This window comes from Pseudophryne corroboree, chromosome 1 (genome assembly GCF_028390025.1).
Source record: "Pseudophryne corroboree isolate aPseCor3 chromosome 1, aPseCor3.hap2, whole genome shotgun sequence".
NCBI lineage: Eukaryota > Metazoa > Chordata > Amphibia > Anura > Myobatrachidae > Pseudophryne > Pseudophryne corroboree.
The window spans coordinates 867,419,877-867,438,884 of NC_086444.1; the positions used below are offsets into that span (position 1 = coordinate 867,419,877).

Here is a 19,008-nt window from a genome sequence, read left to right on the forward strand (position 1 = left end):
CACCATACAAAGGTATGGTGATGCGATTCAGGCACAGAGCGGGGGTACTGCTGGAGAAGTCAGAGACTTCTCCACGGTAACCGGCTCTGTGAATTGCGGTAAGCAGAGAAAAGCCCTGTTTAACGCAAAACAGGGCTTTTCACTGCTGCATGAATAGACCCCCTATGTGTGTACCCCGTTATCTCTTGATGTAATGCCAGACAGACTCGATGATGTTGAGACCTGGGCTCTGTAGGGGCCATACCATCACTTCCAGGCCTCCTTGAGGGGAATGGGTGATGGGTGGGGGAAGGTAATGGTTGCTGAATGGGTTAATGGGTGCTAACAGAATGGGTATCTGGGTTTGCTGCGAAGGGGGTACTAAATATCCAGGTCTGATGGAGGGGCTCAGGTCCGTCCCTCCTATCCTGGCAGCAGCTTTTCTCCACAGCCCAGCACATGCTGAGTAGTTATGTACAGCAGTTAGCGATATGTCTCTCATCATGCAGTTGTCGCTTCAGTCTATTAAGTGTGACCGGTGCTCCTATCCCGGGCGCGGGCGGAGCAGCCGCTCGTGTTCCCGGGGATATGTCACGCAGGTGACAGCAGCGGGTGGCGACCCCCCCAGGTGACACGACTGAACCCCCCCCGCAGCAGGCACCTGTTGCGGGAGTCACCAGCAGTGCGGCGCCGGTGCTGCTGCTGTGTGCAGCGGGAGGTTAGGCGTTGGCAGCACGTCTGTATAGGTGGGAGCGGGGTCACCGAGCCGGGTCCCGTGACGCGGGCTAGAGAGAAAGACAACGGTCTGAGGTCCCGGTGACAGAGACACGGCGGCGGCAGTGCGGTAAGTGCCCTCCGGTGTACTAGCCCTTCCGTTACTGATGTATATAACGATGTGTGCGCGGTAAGTAGACACTTGCCGGACATGTCAGTAATGCCGGGGGGCGCCCCATGCCCGGTCACAGCTAGTTAGGGGCAGATAGACACCTGGGGTGGAGGGAGTGGTAGGAGTTACGGTGCGCGGTATAATGAGGAGTATGAGGCGCTGCTGTCCTCAGACTGAGGTACTGTGCCCGGTCTTATCAACAGAATCATCGTCACCGTCCACCCCCACACCCCGGTATGAAAGTACAGGCTGGAGGGGGGCTTGGTGTGGCACTAGTACATGAAGTTTTTTATTTAATATATACATATTAGCGCTGTGCGGCGTGTACATGGCAGCCGGCTCCACACTGGCCGCCCTGTTATTTTCTGAGTTTCGATTGCATTACGATAAAAAAAATATAGTTCCGTCCCGCTGCGTGTCAGACTCGGCGCCGGCCACCACAACGGTATTGGAGATGGAGAAGGGGGGGGGGGAGAGTCCATCCCTAGGGAGAGTCCATGGCTGCAGCATCTCTCCTGTGCTAGTTGGAGGCTGAACTCAAGAGCCGCGGGGGGCGTGGTGTGTGGATGGGCGTGGTCCCTGGGAGCGGTACAGCGCGGAGTTGCCAATCGCCGGAATACTAGTTTCCTGGAACTGCGGCTGCTGCAGGTGATGGTGAGCGGGTATCCCGCCGCCGCCCGTGCTATTGCTACTGTTACTACACTCCTGCAGGAGCACGGTGCGCTGCTACGGTACCTGTCTCTGCCTTGTACAGTAAGTGTCTGTGATGTATGATATTTCTATAGGATCTCGGGCAGAGGGAGAGCGTGCTGTGGGCTGTTTTAGGTGCTTTCCTTTAGGAGTCCATAAGAAAAGAAGAGTAAGGTGACTGCGATGTTCTGCCTGCTCTTGTTTCATGCTTATATCTTATTTGTGTTTTTTTTTTTTTTTTTTTAAATAATAGTATAATACAGACATGTTGCTAAACTATGTAGAACATTTGAGATTTTATTTCTGACATTGACATGGTCTGTTGTTGTCACAGTAATACAGTGCCAAAGTTACATTTGGTCAGGAAAACATCTTTTTATGTCATGTACAAGAGTAGTATTTCTGAGTAGATTATCAGTGTGATGTTATGATGTGATGTTATAATACAGAGAAGAGATTTATCAAAGCTGGAAGAAAGATAAAGTACCAACCAATCAGCTCATGTTCATTTTCAATCACAGCCTGTAAACAGACAGCTAAGAAGCTGATTGGTTAGTATTTGTCTTTCTCCATGCTTTTCATAAATCTGCCCAGAGTACATAAACAGACCATAGTAAAATATGTTAAAAATGAGAACTGAACCATAATAAAGATGTTTTACACATAAAATGTTCTAGTTCACTGCTGGTAACTGGTATCCTTCCTGACCAAAGTGTTGTCTTTCCAGCAAGTGCTTTTGTACTGATTAGTTTTTGTCTGATTAGTTAATTAGTTAACGCTTGATGCCTTCATCAGTTTTCCTTGGATGCTGTATGATATCCTAATGTTTAGGCAGCAAGATGACTGTATGATGCTGTTTTTGGTGTTACCATGTAATATTTCTACAGAAAGTTATTGTGCATTGTGGTATTCAGGACAGAGAGCCTCTGGTTAAGGTTACGTAAAGCATTGCACTAGTCGGCTAGGCATGACAAGTGTCTTTTTATTTTTAAGTTTTTCTAATCAGCAGAAAGAACCCAGATTATCAGGGTTCTGGTATGAATGGTCGACCACTATTGGTCGACATTGACATGGGCAAATGGTCGACACGTGAAAAAGTTGACATGGATTTTTGAACTGTTTTTAGTGTCATTTTTTCCGTAACATGACCCGGAACCCCAATTAGTGTACCACGTCCCCTTGCATGGCTCGTGCGGGCAAGGTTACCATTCCCAATCCCACGTAGTCCACGTGGATGGTAAAGTATGACAAATCTAAAAAAAAAAAAAAAAAAAAGCCATGTCGACCTTTTCATATGTCGACCACGTGTCCATGTTGACCATGTCAATGTCAACCAATAGTGGTCGACCTAATGACTGTCGACCATAACATGGTCGACCATCGAAACGGATACCGATTATCAGGGGTCATATTAACTGTGATGCAAACTATCCGACTGAAAAAAACAAAATCTAATCTTTCCAGGATAATACAGTAAATACTTCCCAGTAGTGTAAGCTACTGTAGGCAGTGTTTACATTTACAATGCACACCCTTATGTATATGACTTTCTCCCTGTAAACAGATGCATATTATTTCAATAACGCATGTAATATTTACTGATATTCTGATCAGTTCCTTGCAACATGTGCATTTTCAGATTCACAGTGATTTTTATTACCCATGCAGCCTCTCCTCATTTACTCAGGGTAATCAGGGTTCTACTGTAGTTAAATTCCCCCCCCTCAAATTTGCCTACTAGAGTCCATACTTCAGCAGACATTCTGTATCTTGTGCTTTTAATTGTTTTCATGTTATTTATGTTGTATATAAGAAGCAAGTGTCTTCTGGTATAATTCTCAATATCTGGAGATGTTCTGTTTGTGGCTTTTGGTGTTATTATTGGGACGAGAGAGATGTTTGTTTAAAAATAATTTTATGGTGGAATTATCCTTCAATCAGTAGCCATTCACTGCATGTCTAATGTTTACTCCTGCAATTGTTTCTGCAGACTAAAATGTAAATTGGCTGTTAGTAAATAAAAATAAGTACCATTCACATTTTCTGACAAGTAAACTTTCCAAGGTATGGGTGAGTTGCCATACACCCTCAGGGCCCTATTCAGCATAATCTTAGATATTGTCCCGGATATTATTGGGCAATATCAACACAATTTTCTATTTTCTCAAAATTAAACTTTTGCAATAAACTTTGCGGAAACAGCGGTTGTGGTAACATGCTGTTCCTGCGAAATTCTGAAAACAAAACCGTATATTTCATGTTCTGCGCATGTTCAGTCAGTCTCCTTCCCTGCAGTGTGACAAGCGGCAAGTGTATGCCCAGCTCCAGTCTCCCAAGTGTTTTAATTGATAAAAATGTGTACATAGGGTTTATATTAGTCTATATACATTTTTATTTATGTGGTTTTATATAAAAATTTTATATATAAAACCACATAAATATAAATGTATAGAGACTAATATAAAGCCTATGTACACATGGTAATAAGTTTAGACCCTTTTGGGATGCTAGAGCCAGACATACACTTGCCGCTCATTTCAAGTTGCTCCGGGACTGATGGGAAAATTTCACTCTGTCCTTGCAGTTTTTGTGAAATTTAAGGATTTTCTTTATATAATGCCATTCTGAAATTACGTTATATACAGTAAACTTTTATTGGGAAGTTTAACTTTATTATGCCCGCTGAATGGTATAAAACTTTAAAGCACAGTAGAGCGCAATGGATTGTTCTCTACTGTGCGATACTCTGCGAGATGGATATTAACAGAGAAGATAAGTGCATTATCATCTCAGTTAACTTTACGCTATAATGGGGTTACGTTAAAAATGTGGAAACGCTCATTTCCACATTAACGTGAAGATTAACGCCCTGAATAGAGTCCTCGGTGTGATATGGAGGCAAATGGTGAAACGTGTTCCTGTCAAACCAGAGCGATTCCAATGTTTGTACTACTGTATGGTTGTACAGGGAACATCATTCACTTCCATGTCACTGTGAGTGTTATCCCAGTGTGTCCTCTCTTTAGAATTCACCTGTTCCTGGTTTAGAAAACATTGCAAAGTTTAAAAATGCTTGTATGTTTTTGCCCTTATTTCTAAATATAGTCAAGATGAGGCTACATTATTTTTGTACTGAGTGAACTTTATTCTTGAAGGGATCAATTGCTTTTTAATACTTTGCAAATTAGATTTGGATGTGGTTACATGTATCCACTCATTGGATAGCCCAGGGTGCCTTTGTGTACTTATCTTATAGAGGAGTTCCATTGCTGGAATTCAATTGTTATCGAATAGCTGTCTACGCTGGCATTTCAGCTTGCGGCTCCGGGGGGTGGTGAGTTGAAATGTGCGTAAAGTCACTTGGTTAGGTGCCCAAATGGCACTTTTCACATTGCGGCCATTAGTTTAGTTGGGTTTACGGACTAAACCTAGACTGTGTTGGCACGAAGTGTGCATTAAAAAAACAATTGAATATTGCCTCCCAATCTCGCATCACTTTAGACGAGAGATCGGGCGCAATAAAACAATTAAATTCCGCCCAGTGAGAGAGATATAAAAGGGCAATGTGAAAAATATGAGGAGGCAATCAAAGACATAAGAGTGAGCAGTGGGAGAGAGATGAGGGGCAGTGTGAGAGTTATGAAAGGGTAATGGAAGAAATATGAGTGTGGTTTATGGGAGAAATATGAAGGTGGCTGTTAAAGAGATAGGAGAATTGCAGTATGAGATACAGTGGGCAGACGGAGAAATAAGAGTGTGAGATATAAGAGAGAACAGTCGGGAAAGATGTAAGGGAACAGTGGGAGAGGTGGGAGAGCATAGGGGAGCAGTAGAGAGATATGAGGGGGCCCGTGGGAGAGATATCGGGGCAGTGGAAGAAATATGAGTGAGCAGTGGGAGAACTATTAAGGTGACAATGGAAGAGACATGATTGAGAGATAAATGAGTAGGGAGCAGTAGGTAAGATCTGAAGGGATTGGGGAAGGTGCTGAGTGGGTGATGAGAGACATAATAGGAAGCAATGGGAAAAATAAGATGCAGGACTGGGAGAGATTCGAGGGAGCAGTGGGAGAGAGATATGAAGGTACAATAAGAGATAAATGAAGGAGCATTGGGAGATATATGAGGGGTCACTGGAAGAGATACTAGGGGGTAATGTGAGAGATAAAGGGGCTGTGAGAGAGCTATTAGGGGACAGTGGAAGAGATATGACTGTGGCAATGATGGAGACATGAGGCTGGCAGTGAGAGAGATGAGTAGGCAGTGGAATAGGTAAGAGAGCTGTGAGCGAAATATGATGAGACAGTAGGAAGGTGCTGATTGGGCAATAAGAGAGACAGGCGGGGCAATGCAAAATATAAGATGCAGAAAGTGGAGTGATGAGTGGTAGTTTTCAGGAAGGGTGTGTGACGTCAGCTCTGGCCCCGATCAGCCTGTTCTCATCGCACTGTAGAAGTAAGTCCTGGGCTGTACACACAGTGGTAAAAACATTAGATGGTGAGTGAGGAGCGAACAGATTTGCAGCTGACAGCTGACTGAAGGATATTTGTAGCACGGCGTACACATGCGAGCTGACAGCTGACTGAAGGATATTTGTAGCACAGCGTACACATGCAATCGCACACTTGCACAGGCAAATTTACACTCCCTTTGGGTGGCGACTATCTGATTGCCGGACTGCAAAATTAGCAGCCCAGCGATCAGGTCTAAATTAGGCTCTAAAGGTGGGTACACACTGATAGATATATCTGTCGATCAATTGATCGGCAGATATATCTATGGACGGATCGGGCAGTGTGCTGTGCATACACACTGCCCAATCCGTCGGGGACTGACTTCGTGAACTGGGCGTGCGTGTACACACAACTCCCAGTTCAGCTGTCAATCACCGGCGGCAGCCACAGCATGTGTACGGGCGGTCGGACGACCGCCTGTACACACACAGCGACGCTCCAATATATTGGTAGATATATTGGCCGTCGGCTGTGCTGCGGGGCCGACGCGATATGTCTGTGAATGACAGAGTTTACAGACATATCGCCCGTACACACTGGCCGACGGATCCGCGATATATCGACCAGTGTGTACCCACCTTTAGTGTCTGGCGATCTCTATCCCATCTGTGTCAGCACTAGGCTGATGCAATATGAAATGGCTCACCAGAGCTGTGTTGTGAATGTGCGAGATCTCACAAAAAACGCATGTTCAAGGACATTACCTTTTACATATAAGGCACCCAAAATTGTATACAGTTCCATACATGGGTAGGCCTAAAATAAAATAAAAAGTGTGACTGCAATAAACAACTACTAACCATTGCATAAGTGTATACCTTGAGTACAAGACATAACAGAAACACCATGGATAGGGAGGGATGACTCCATGGGTATGATAACTTGCTGTACCTGTAAGGAGCAAGCAGTTGGTTGGAAAATAGTCGTCAGTATTCCTGTACCCATTATGGGACAGCAACGTATACTCAGACTGTTGAAAACACACTTCAAATAGACAATATGCAGAACAACAAAAAATATAACTTCTAAAAGTAAACTCATCACAATTAGCAATCACTTTGCATCTACCTATCTAACTACATATATATATATATATATATATATATCCAAAGTTTTGCCCCGGCACTCCTCCTATTACCTTGCTGAGGTGCACTTCCTTGTGGACATGCTGGTCCACCCACATGCAATAGGAAAAAAGAGGTGGCACTCTCAGACTTGTAAATGGTGAAAAACGATCTCCACGCCGTGGAGACTTTATTGAAACAAACAGGTGACGTTTCGGGGACGTGTCCCCTTCCTCAGACAACAATACAGTGCAAACATGGTGTTTAAATAAAAGCATAAATCCCACTTACCCCCATGATTATGACTCTCAGCTGCGTGGACCACGGAGTGTCCGGCGTCTCATGTCCCGCACTTCCGGTTTCGGCAACACGGCCCGGCCGGAAGTGACGCGATCACATCAGCCGGTCCCCGTGGCAACGCGCCGGGAGCCCTATAAACAATAATAAAAACACAAATGTGACAGGCGCATGTGAAGAAACTGCTCACATATACAAAACACGCTCAACTGAGCTGGAGTGAGCATATAAACATCAGTACAGTGAATACAACAATGTATCATGTAAAAACGACTTTAAAAAAACGATTTTTATAAAAACAATTTACATCATTCCTGTGTGCAATTGATGTTGGACCTGCTAGGCTACCTATTTATCTCAATGTAGCTAACAATTTTTTATATCTTAAATTTTATTATGTCATCGATGTTCTACAAAACATCGATGGTGGAAATTTTTTTATTTTTTAAAAAATTGGATTTAATTCTTATTTAATGTCCCCGAAACGTCACCTGTTTGTTTCAATAAAGTCTCCACGGCGTGGAGATCGTTTTTCACCATTTACAAGTCTGAGAGTGCCACCTCTTTTTTCCTATTGTATATATATATATATATATATATATACTCACACCATATAACTACTTTCCTATAACTTTTTCCTGCAGTTATACTCCTCAAACAGTCAGACACAGTCCGTGTTTGTGTCTTACTGGTTGTATGTCTGTGACTTTCTAAAATACCACTACTAGCTCTTCCCTAGTGTACAGCTAGATAGATGCTCTTTAGACGCAACCACCTGTCTTAAATTTGAAACTTGCACCCGCCCCGTGCGAGGTGCAGATACTCCGTGAGAGGGGTGGTCTTCAGTATGCCGGCGGTCGGGCTCCCGGCGACCAGCATACCGGCGCCGGGATCCCGACAGCCGGCATATCGACACTTATTCTCCCTCGTGGGGGTCCACGACCCCCCTGGAGGGAGAATAAAATAGTGTGGTGCGCGTAGCGTGGCGAGCGCAGCGAGCCCGCAAGGGGCTCATTTGCGCTCACCACACTGTCGGTAAGCCGGCGGTCGGGCTCCCGGCGCCGGTATGCTGGTCGCCGGGAGCCCGACCGCCGGCATATCGTAGTGAACCCCCGTGAGAGTATGGCCTACAATGTAAATGAGTTCACAGTCAGTTTAGCAACACACCCATAAAATGGACAATCTCCATGCACCTGCTTAGCCACCTTCATGTCACTGCCCATGAATGCCCAATATCTTTTCAAGACCGTGCATCTCTATTGTGGACACATGCACAGTGCGACTCAAACGCACGTGCGGAAGAAAAACATTAACTCGACTGATTTCAATGTCTGCAGTGCGTCTAACTGAATCAAGCTCTATGGCTGGATTCAGATGAGATTGGAGTTGCTATCCCTGTAGCGCTGTATGGTAGTGCAGCAGGAGCTGTCTATTACAAGCAGACGCCTCTTGCTGCAGTAGTGATCTGACCTGCGTCTTAGGTCCTAATTCATACCTACACTGTCCTGTGATCAGATAGTCGTCGCCCGGGGGGAGTGAAAATTCACCTCGTGCAAGTGTGCGATTGCATGCGTACGCTGTGCACTCAGCATCTAATATTTTTCCCATTCTGTGCAGTCTGTGCGTAGTTCAATACTTACTCCTCCAGTGTGAAGGAATCAGGTTGTTCGTGGCCAGAGCTAATGTCACACACCAACCCTGGAAACGCTTGGGAATGCCTGTTTTTCCAGACACTCCCAGAAAACATCCAGTTACCACCCACAAATGGCCTCTTCCTGTCAATTACCTTGCAAATGCCCGTGCGATTGAAGTTTTCGCACCGTCCTGTCGCTGTTTGGTGACGTGCTTGCGCATTGCGGTGCATACACATGCGCAGTAGTTCGATAATCGCCTGCTGTGCGAATTCACACAGCAGCGAACAGGTCTGATTTGGGCCCTTAGGAAGCAGCAGCGGACCACTGACTTACCTTTGGGCGGCTTGCAGCACCCATGGTGCCACGCAAAGCACCTGTGCAGAGGCCTGAAAATCTCTGTCCTATGACGTAGATTGGCCACTTCCCTCCCCCTAAATGGTGGCAACATGCCTCTTTTTTCACAAACAGAGGCTGTTACTGCCCCTTCCCCGCCCCCCAGATGGCAGCACACTGAGGCTGCTACCGTCCTGCTACCTTCATCTCTCTGCACATGTTATATCTGCCTCCCCTGCAGTGCACATGGTTTTGCCCAATTGCTAACAAAAATCCTGCTGCGATCAACTTGGAATTACCCCCATTGTTCATATCGTCCAGTGTGTACGCACTAGATCGTCGACGATGCGCGGATCGTCAGCGACATTCCCTGTCGTCTGTTCATGCAGGTCAGTCTGGTGATGTCGTTGATGATACTATACTGCCTAATGCAGCATGCCACCTGCCGACGTTTGTCGTTCCCTGCATCGGCAAGTGTGTATGCACTAGATTAATTTCACAGCAGCGGCTGTGCTGCAGCGTCCATCTCTGAATCAGCCCCAGAGTCAGTTTGGAAATAAGCATTACCCAGAATGGGTCAGTCTGATACTGGCAACTCCCCCGCGCTTTAGAATGTTTGATACATTACATCCTTTGAATGTGATTCTGAGTCACACATAGTGGTGCCTGCGTCTTTTGACGGTCTCACCTCACATTTTATGCAAATATTTCTACAAGCCCTTTTAAATGTACAAGGACTGAGACACTTACAATCATGCTTGGTGCATCTTTAGGCGCAACCATCGGTCGCACCATTGCCCACTGCTAGGTGCAGATTCTCCGTCAGAGTATGGCCTACAAAGTGTGTAATTATGTATCTGAGTACGCAACCACTTAAGTGACACAGCAAACCAGCTACGTGCAACCGCACAGCCACTGTGCAGGAACGCATGTGCAGTAGAATACAATTGCTTAACAGTACCCGACATTGGCAGTGTCTCTAACTCAGAATCAGGCCCTTAGGGGCAGATTCAGATAGGCACTGGGCTTACAGCATAGCTGAAGCTCCAGGTTAACACCCAGAGTTATTGAAAAGCCAGCCAATTCTCCAGCGTGGTTAAGCCCACGGCTAACGCACATTAACCCCTAGATTCCGGGATAAGTGCCCTGACCTGTGGGTGCACTTGATGCAGATTTGGTGCCTCGCAGCTCCTGAGGATGTGAGGAAAAAGCTGCCTTAAGTGCACTCTCTAACTGATGGTTATTGAGTAGCTCCTGGCAGAGCTGCAGCCATGCGGCTAATTGAATCATCCCCTTAGTGAGCTAGTTTTCTCTGCAGATATTGCAGCAGTTTAGCAATATATAGATAGTCTCTCTGTAGCTGCGCCAATTCCTATGAATGAATTTCCGGAAGTTTGGGTACCTTCTCAACTGGGAACCTGATTAAAACCTGATCACTGCTGTGCATTTTTGCAGCGGTCTGCAATCAGATAGCCGCCGCCCATAGAGAGTGAAAACCTGCCCTGTGCAAATGTGTAAATGCATGTGTACGCTGTGCGAAAATTCCGCCAGACAGCGGACATCTGTAAATCTGTTCGCAACTCACCATCGAATGATTTTTCCAGTCTGTGCGTAGCCCAAAACTTACTCCTACAGTGCGATACAAATAGGCTGATCGGGGATGGAGCTGCCATCACACACCCGCCCTGAAAACGCTTGGGAACGCCTGCGTTTTTCCTGACACTCCCTGAAAACAGTCAGTTACCACCCACAAACGTTCTTCCTGTCAATCTCCTTGCAGACAAAATTTTTGCACCATCCTGTCAATGTTTGGTGATGCTCCTGCGCATTGTGGTGCATACGCATGTGCAGTCATTTGATAATCGGCCGCTATGCGAATTCGCACAACAACGATCAGGTCTGAATCGGGCTCTGAGTTCAACTTCAGTCTCCTGCTTGTATCAACCGCTGACCTGTCATGCCAGTGAGCAGCTGTGGATACTCACTGCTGCTTTTCATTTGTCTCACCCTCAGTGAAATCATATGTGTGTCAAGAGGTCGGTTACATTCTGGGATTTTTCTTTTTTATTAGATTCTGATGGTGATGCTAAAAAGGGCTAGGCAGAACACCTCTGTCCAAGTGCCCCCATTATGGCAGATGTCAAATAAGTAAGTGGGTTCTACAGAGTCAATCAAATTCTTCAGTGACCACCCATACCAAAGCTATGAACACAGGCTTGAATGTAGTGTTTCAAGTTTTCTTCTCAGTCCTTCGGTACTTTAGCCACTGGCCTAGAAATCTATAAAATTCACATTCAATAACTGGAGAGCCATTTCTAAAAGATTACTTTCTGTCAAGTTTCTGTAAAAGAAAATGTTGAAAAATAGGCATGCCTTCCTTATTATTCTTTCCAGGAACAAGGTGAGGCCCTTTATCAGGACCCTCAAATGAAAACATTCCTCAAAGCTGTAATCTAAAGACATTGGTTGAAATAAATATTGCAACACTAATCTATGGACTGCTTATATACCGCAATAATTAAATAGAGAAAAGAGTGCAAATATCATCTAACATTAATGTGTAAGACATTTCGCCTCTCTGCAAACTGTCCTCATTCTGCTGGAGCTTTGAAAATATCCTGTGATTTGCCAAGGAACCAGCTCCCTACAACCAGCAGATGGAGCTTCCCTTTTTAGGTGAGCATTCAGTTTACAGGCAATTGCTCTCATATCTACACGGCAGGAAGATTTATCTTAAGGTGGGTACACACTTGCCCGATAAAGTAAACGACATAGCTCATTTTGCCCTTCCTGAGCGACATCGTTTACCATATCGATTAGTATGTACGCTGTTCAACGACGAGCGATGCGCGGCCCCTTGACCCTCGCTGTCGGGCGTGCATGCAGCTCAATTTGCATTGTCATCCAAAAACTACATGCACAGCCCGTACGCGGGGTGATGTCACTGAGCGATATCGTTTGCATATCACTAAGTGTGTACGCACTACTGACGACCGCCACGCACTACTGACGACCTCCCCGGCAGGCAAGGAAACATCGCTCATAGAACACTAGTGTAGGGGTGGGCAACTTGCGGCCCGGCCCGCGGACCGATCCTGCCTGGCCCGCTGTGCCCCATCAGAGTGCAATGACAAGCGGCCCGACTGGCTGAGCCGCTTGTCATTGCTTTACACTGCTCCCAGACGCGGCGTCTCTGAGGAAATCCCGGTCACGTCACAGGGTCAGCTGTTGTTATGCGCTGGGCGGCACGGGGGGCCGGCCAGTGAGCAGGAGCGGCGGCCAGTGAGCAGGAGCGGCGGGCAGTAAGCGGAAGCATGAGTGGGCAGCGGCCACAGCAGCAGTGACTCCGGGCAGCAGCAGCAGCGCCGATCATCGGACAGCGGGGATTGTCTGCCAGTGTGAAAAACAGGTAAACCCCCTGTCCAGCCAGCCCCTGGATCAGTGCTTAAGCTGCCATATAGGTTCAGGGGAGGGGAGTTAAAACTGCAATATGGGTTTAGGGGAGGGGGGGACAAGGGGGGTAGGGACTGCTATATAGGTTTAGGGGAGGGGGGGAAAGGGGGTAGGGACTGCTATATAGGTTTAGGGGAGGGGGGGAAAGGGGGGTAGGAACTGCTACAGGGCCGGAACAACCGCCAGTGCAGGCAGTGCCTTGCACTGGGGCCCGCCACTGTCCAGGGGCCCAAAGCATGTAATGTGTCAAATTGACTCATTACATGCCGCTGTGTGCTGCGGGCAACTGCCGCCCGCAGCACACAGCCGTCCGCCGAGGAGAGGTGAAGAGCGCAGCGGCACAGGGGAGAAGGAGGAGGGAGCCGCAGTAGTGCTACGTAATTGGTGGAGGCGCTGCTGCTGTCCCTCTGCTTCACCATAGGCTACCCTATGGGACAGCAGCAGCAGCGCCTCTACCAATTACACAGCGCTACTGCGGCTCCCTCCTCCACCTCCCTCCTCCATCTCCCCTGCCCGGGATCTCTGCAGAAGCTGCACCGAGGAGCTTGAGCCACCGGAGAGAGCAAGTATAATTCTTTCTGTCTGCCGTAATGTGTAAAAAAGGGACGATGTCTGCCGTAATGTGTAAAAAAGGGGACGCTGTCTTCCGTAATGTGTAAAAAGGGGGACGCTGTCTGCCGTAATGTGTAAAAAGGGCACGCTGTCTGCCTTAATGTGTAAAAAAGGGCACGCTGTCTGCCGTAATGTGTAAAAAAGAGCACACTGTCTGCCGTAATGTATAAAAAGGGGACTCTGTCTGCCGTAATGTATAAAAAGGGGGACGCTGTCTGCTGTAATGTGTAAAAAGGGCACACTGTCTGCCGTAATGTGTAAAAAAGGGTATGCTGTCTGCTGTAATGTGTAAAAAGGGCACGCTGTCTGCCGTAAGGTGTAAAAAGGGGGACGCTGTCTGCCGTAATGTGTAAAAAGGGCACGCTGTCTGCCTTAATGTGTGAAAAAGGGGACGCTGTCTGCCGTAATGTGTAAAAAAGGGCACGCTGTCTGCCGTAATGTGTAAAAAATGGTATGCTGTCTGCCATAATGTGTAAAAAAGGGTATGGTGTCTGCCATAATGTGTAAAAAGGGGACTCTTTTTGAGTATTTTGTGTGTGGCCCTCGAATATTCGCTGGAAGTGTTAAGCGCCCCCCCAGCTGAAATAATTACCCACCCCTGGCCTAGTGTGTACCCACCCTTACTTAATAGACTCTGTAAAAAAGATCTGATAAAATCTATCAAACACTGGATTCTTGTTTTTATCAGCTAGTATTAGCTCTACCAGTATTAGAGGCACATAGTCTAAAATGTTTACTGGTTCCAGCGAAATCCCACCCTCCCTGGTGAAAACCAAATGTTGCTGTAGAGTAAGCCAGGGACAGCCGCAAGTATGTTTGAACTTCGCTGCTTCCAGTACACAGGTCGCTGCCCTCTGTACTGATTCCTGGGGGGCAAATCAAATGTTTTTTTGCTCCCAATCTCCAATCTATTGGACGGAACACTTGGGTGGGAGTGGCAATACTTAAATGTGTTTTTTTTTCCATACTTATTGCACCCTACAGTGCTGGGCTTAGCTGCGAAGACAGTTTGGGTGCCCAAACAACCAACTTTTCAAACATTTGAGCTGGCCACCTCCAGGAGCTACGAGCTGAAATGCCGGCGCCAGTGGCTGTTCGTGCCCGAACGGAGCAGTGACAGCTGCTGGTGCAAACAATTTAATCGCCCCACTAGTGTTATAGGCTGGTGATGAGCAAATCAGCAAGTTGTGGTCTGGTACAATAAAGTTCACAGATATGCGACAAGGCTTATGAAGAGTCAGAATCTAGCTAAAGGTAATACACAACAAAGTCGTAGATTTGCCACATATTTTAATGGAGAGAGGTGTCAAAAATAAGCCAGGTATCAAACATGGGCACAGTCTCAGATATACCATAGGGTTAATGCAGAAAAGAGTCAAAAACAAACCAAGGGTCATACACAGGAAGATCTCAATAACATGATACAATAATGCGGTATGCAGACACAAAGTCTATGGTCAAAATGACGTCAGCAGAATGTCGACACTTATGATGTTGGTATGGTTAAAATGTCGACTGACTACATGTCAGCATTGGAGATGTGAACATTGTCGTAATATGTTGACATTTCCATGGTGGGTTAGGGTTACTGTTGGGCTCAGTGTTACTGTTAGGATTTGCATTAGTGATAAAAGTACAATCAAGCATGTTGGGGGAAATCAAATGTTTTGTGGAAGCCCAAATGTAATGTGCAACCACCAGAGCTATTCAATTGCCCCCTCGCCCCCACCACTTGGGCGTGCAAAGCAGCTAAACCCGTCTATAGTTATAGTTGGGGCTCCCAAACCACTGTGTTTTCGCACATTACAACTCGTACCTCAGTAGACTGCGAGCTGAAACGTGTCCCCACAACGCATATGTGCACAAATAAAGCAACAATTAAATTGCTTCGTTGGGGTGCTATCTAATGGCAGTCAGGGGGAAAAACAATAGAATTCTCCCCATTGTTGCCATTTAAACATCTGGTGTGCTGCTGAATCAAAATTCTGTCAACCTACTAAAGGTCGACAAAATATACCACACCACAATAATGCTGGAGCCAGATTGTGAGCCTAACACTTTGGCAGTGTGCAGTAGCTAGACTGAGGTTTAAACAAGTGTCACATCCTGTTATGCACACCAGTGCCTGCAGGAAAGTACTAGTGTCAGAACTGTTATGCACTCCAGTGTCTGCAGGAATGTACTGGTGTTTGAACTGTTATGCAAAACAAATGGACTCACAGACAAACTGGGGAATATGACATAACGTACACAGAAGGTGATAGGGTAACAAAATACACACACAGTGAACAGAGAAGCCCAGAGGCTAAGGAACTGGGTATCTCCCTTGTATTAGAACTGCTCAGATGTAAAAAGCAAGATGTTGTGTTTTAATACGTAGAGAACCCGAAATGCTGTTGCTAAGGGCAACAGCAAAACCCTAAAGGGTTACCAACGGGTGTGGCAGTAAACTCCTTGGTCAGAGATGGAATGATAGACACAAGGAGAGCCTCCACAATCCTGATTCTCACTTGCAGTGCACAGGTTTAAGCTTACTGCCACTAAACTGACCCCTGATACCTAGCACAGTGAGACAGGATTAGACAGGCAAGTGTTAGAATACAGCCGCAAACTTGCTAAGTTCACAGAGTAATAACAGAACCCCAGCAAGCTAAACGACTGACTCCAGTCTTACTGCTAGGTCTGGATTGGCAGAGTGTAATACCAAATCCCCAGGCCTATTTGCAGTAAGCAACAAACAAATACAAAGCTACACAGTACTGGCTAACTTTCATGAACTGACTAACCAACAGAGATTCAGCAGCATCTGCTTACCCTGAAAAGAGGCCTTATAAAGCAGGTGCTGTCCACGCCCCACTCAGACCTCACAGACTGTGAGCACATAAACCAGCACCGGATCCCCTGCCGTGCACAGAGCCTATAACCACTGCACAGCAAAAGACCCGAACCGGAGTATCAGCTGCGCTCAGGTTACTCCACTAGCACTTGTCTCCCGGTTGCCATGACGACGTGGCAGCACAGGGCAGGAGACCCTAACACATCCATGACATCAGCCTGACCACAACTACAAATCTTCGCAAGAGCATGTAAAGTTGGGTACACGCTACGCCATGTGTGTACCCATTCGATCCAACGGGTGTCAGGACTCAGCATGTGGCAAGTGCATACACACTTGCCGATGCCGAGTCCGACGGGGGAGCCACGCGACATGCTGTCAATGATAGTGTCATCCCCTGTCTTCCCTGCTGCAAGGCCAATGGTGCATACACACTATGCGATAAGTTCCAGGAGCGATATCGCATAGTGTTTCCCCTCCCCTCCCGGGCCACCAACATAGTGCATACAAACTACGATACAGAGACATCATGCCACGGCCGGCCCATGCACCCAGTTTTAGACATATGTCCAAATTGAGCTGCATGCACAGCCGACAGCACGGGACCACACATAGGGGGTCATTCAGAGTTGTTCGCTCTTTGCCGATTTTCGCAATGGAGCAATTAAGGCAAAAATGCGCATGCGCATGGTACGCAGTGCGCATGCGCTAAGTAATTTAGCACAAAACTTATTAGATTTCCTCACGTCCGAACAAAGAATTTTCATCGTTGAAGTGATCGGAGTGTGATTGACAGGAAGTGGGTGTTTCTGGGCGGAAACTGACCGTTTTCTGGAAGTGTGCAGAATAACGCAGGTGTGCCAGGATAAAACGCAGGAGTGCCTGGAGAATCGGGAGAGTGGCTGGCCGAACGCAGGGCGTGTTTGTGACGTCAAACCAGGAACGAAACAGGCTGAGCTGATCGCAGTGTAGGAGTAAGTCTCGAGCTACTCAGAAACTGCTAAGAATTATTTATTCGCAATTCTGCTAATCTTTCGTTCGCAATTCTGCTAAGCGAAGATACACTCCCAGAGGGCGGCGGCCTAGCGTGTGCAATGCTGCTAAAGGCAGCTAGGGAGCGAACAACTCGGAATGAGGGCCATTGTTCATCCTCCATAGCGCACACACTGGGCGATATCACACACGATGTCACACAGAAGGGTGAATGTAAGCGATATTGCATAGTGTGTATGCATCTTAACTGTCCCTCCAGAGAGAGGGGATGTCACTGGCTTCAATGTCAGTGCAAGAGAAGTCTATCACAAGAAGGGATTGGGGAGAGCTGTACCGACAGCCACCTGTGGACCCACATGCACAGCCGGATTTAGGGGTCAGGTCGCCCCTAGGCACAATGATACTGGCTGCCTCCCCCCAGGCACAATGGTATTGACTGTCGAACATCAAACCCCGCCCCTCACATTCCTCCTGACCCGCCTGCCCATCGACCCTCCATTTGCTGCTACTCTGACGTGGCGACCGGAGGGGGAAATGCTATGCTGCGCCGCTACTCTGATGTAGGGGGAGGGGACTGCTGTGCCGCTGTTCTGATACGGGTGGGGTGGAGGGGGGGGAACTGTCATACCACTTCTCTAATGTGGGGTAGGAAACACTGTGGCACTCCACTGATACGTAAGGGGGCTGCTGTGCTGCTCCACTAATGCAGGGGAAGGGGCAGGGACGGTTGTAGACTTTGTAGCCCAGGGCAAATGTTTCCTTTGGTGCCCCCCCCCCCCACTGCTAACAGGGAGAGTGCGCGCTGAAGGTCCTCTGTCACCAATCCGGGCACCCTGCAAGTGTCCCAAGGCACCACAGGGTGCCACGTCACATAGTTTGCGAACTACTGCCTTACACACATTACACCAGGTAGAGCCGCTTATACACGTTGCGCCAGGTATAGCCTCTTATACACGTTACACCAGGTAGAGCCCCTTATACTCACTACACCAGGTAGAGCCTCTTATACACGTTGCGCCAGGTAGAGCCTCTAATACACATTGCGCCAGGTCGAGCCCGTTATACACCACCATCCGCGCCGACTCCTGTCCCTCGGTTCCGGCTCTTTGAGCGGCTGCGGGGTAGGGGGGTCAGGGGTGTGCGGGGGGGAGGGGGGATGGATGCGAGCAGCGGGAGGCTGGGTGAGGAATGTGAGCAGCGGAAATAGCGCTGGCAGGGTGACTATCCTCCCTGCTAGCCTCACCGCACTTAGAACTGCCACATACAGTGGGGAGGACTGCTGTGCTGCTACTCTGGTTTGGTGTGTGTGTGTGTGGGGAGGGGACTGCTGTGCCGCCCCCAGAAGGTGCCACCCGTAGACATGTACCTCACGTGCCTAATGGGAAATCCGGCACTGCCCACATGTAGTGATTTATGACACTATTCTACTGTACTTTAAAGAGTTCATGTTTCTTTAATGCCCATAGAGGCTGTGTTCTTTGGAACATTTCTGTACAGTGCTATTGAAGTATGATGGTTATACTGTCTTACAGTGCTGAGCATGTTTCCTTATGTGGGATCATGTCTGAATAATATATCAGACATGATCCCATAATTTCTGCAGCCGGGTACATTGTGTTCCACAGGGAAACATCGGGGGGTGTAGAGTGGATCTTGATACAGAGGCACCAACAGGCTAAAGCTTTAGGCTGTCCCAAAAATGCATTGGGGCCTCCTC

The 19,008-nt window shown here is 47.3% G+C and overlaps 1 protein-coding gene across 9 annotated transcripts in view; it reads left to right on the top strand.

The window, feature by feature from the left end:
- The first annotated feature begins 503 nt into the window (after positions 1-503).
- TEX15 (testis expressed 15, meiosis and synapsis associated) overlaps positions 504-19,008 on the top strand; it is a 313,058-nt gene continuing 294,553 nt past the window's right edge. For 5 of the 9 annotated variants that reach the window (XM_063920026.1, XM_063920025.1, XM_063920024.1 and 2 more), the window contains exon 1: positions 504-823. The gene's annotated coding sequence lies outside the window, so the exon portion shown is untranslated. Of the gene's footprint in view, positions 824-1,406; positions 1,619-19,008 lie in introns of those variants that run through there. The other 4 variants (XM_063920029.1, XM_063920028.1, XM_063920027.1 and 1 more) reach the window with 2 other exon arrangements.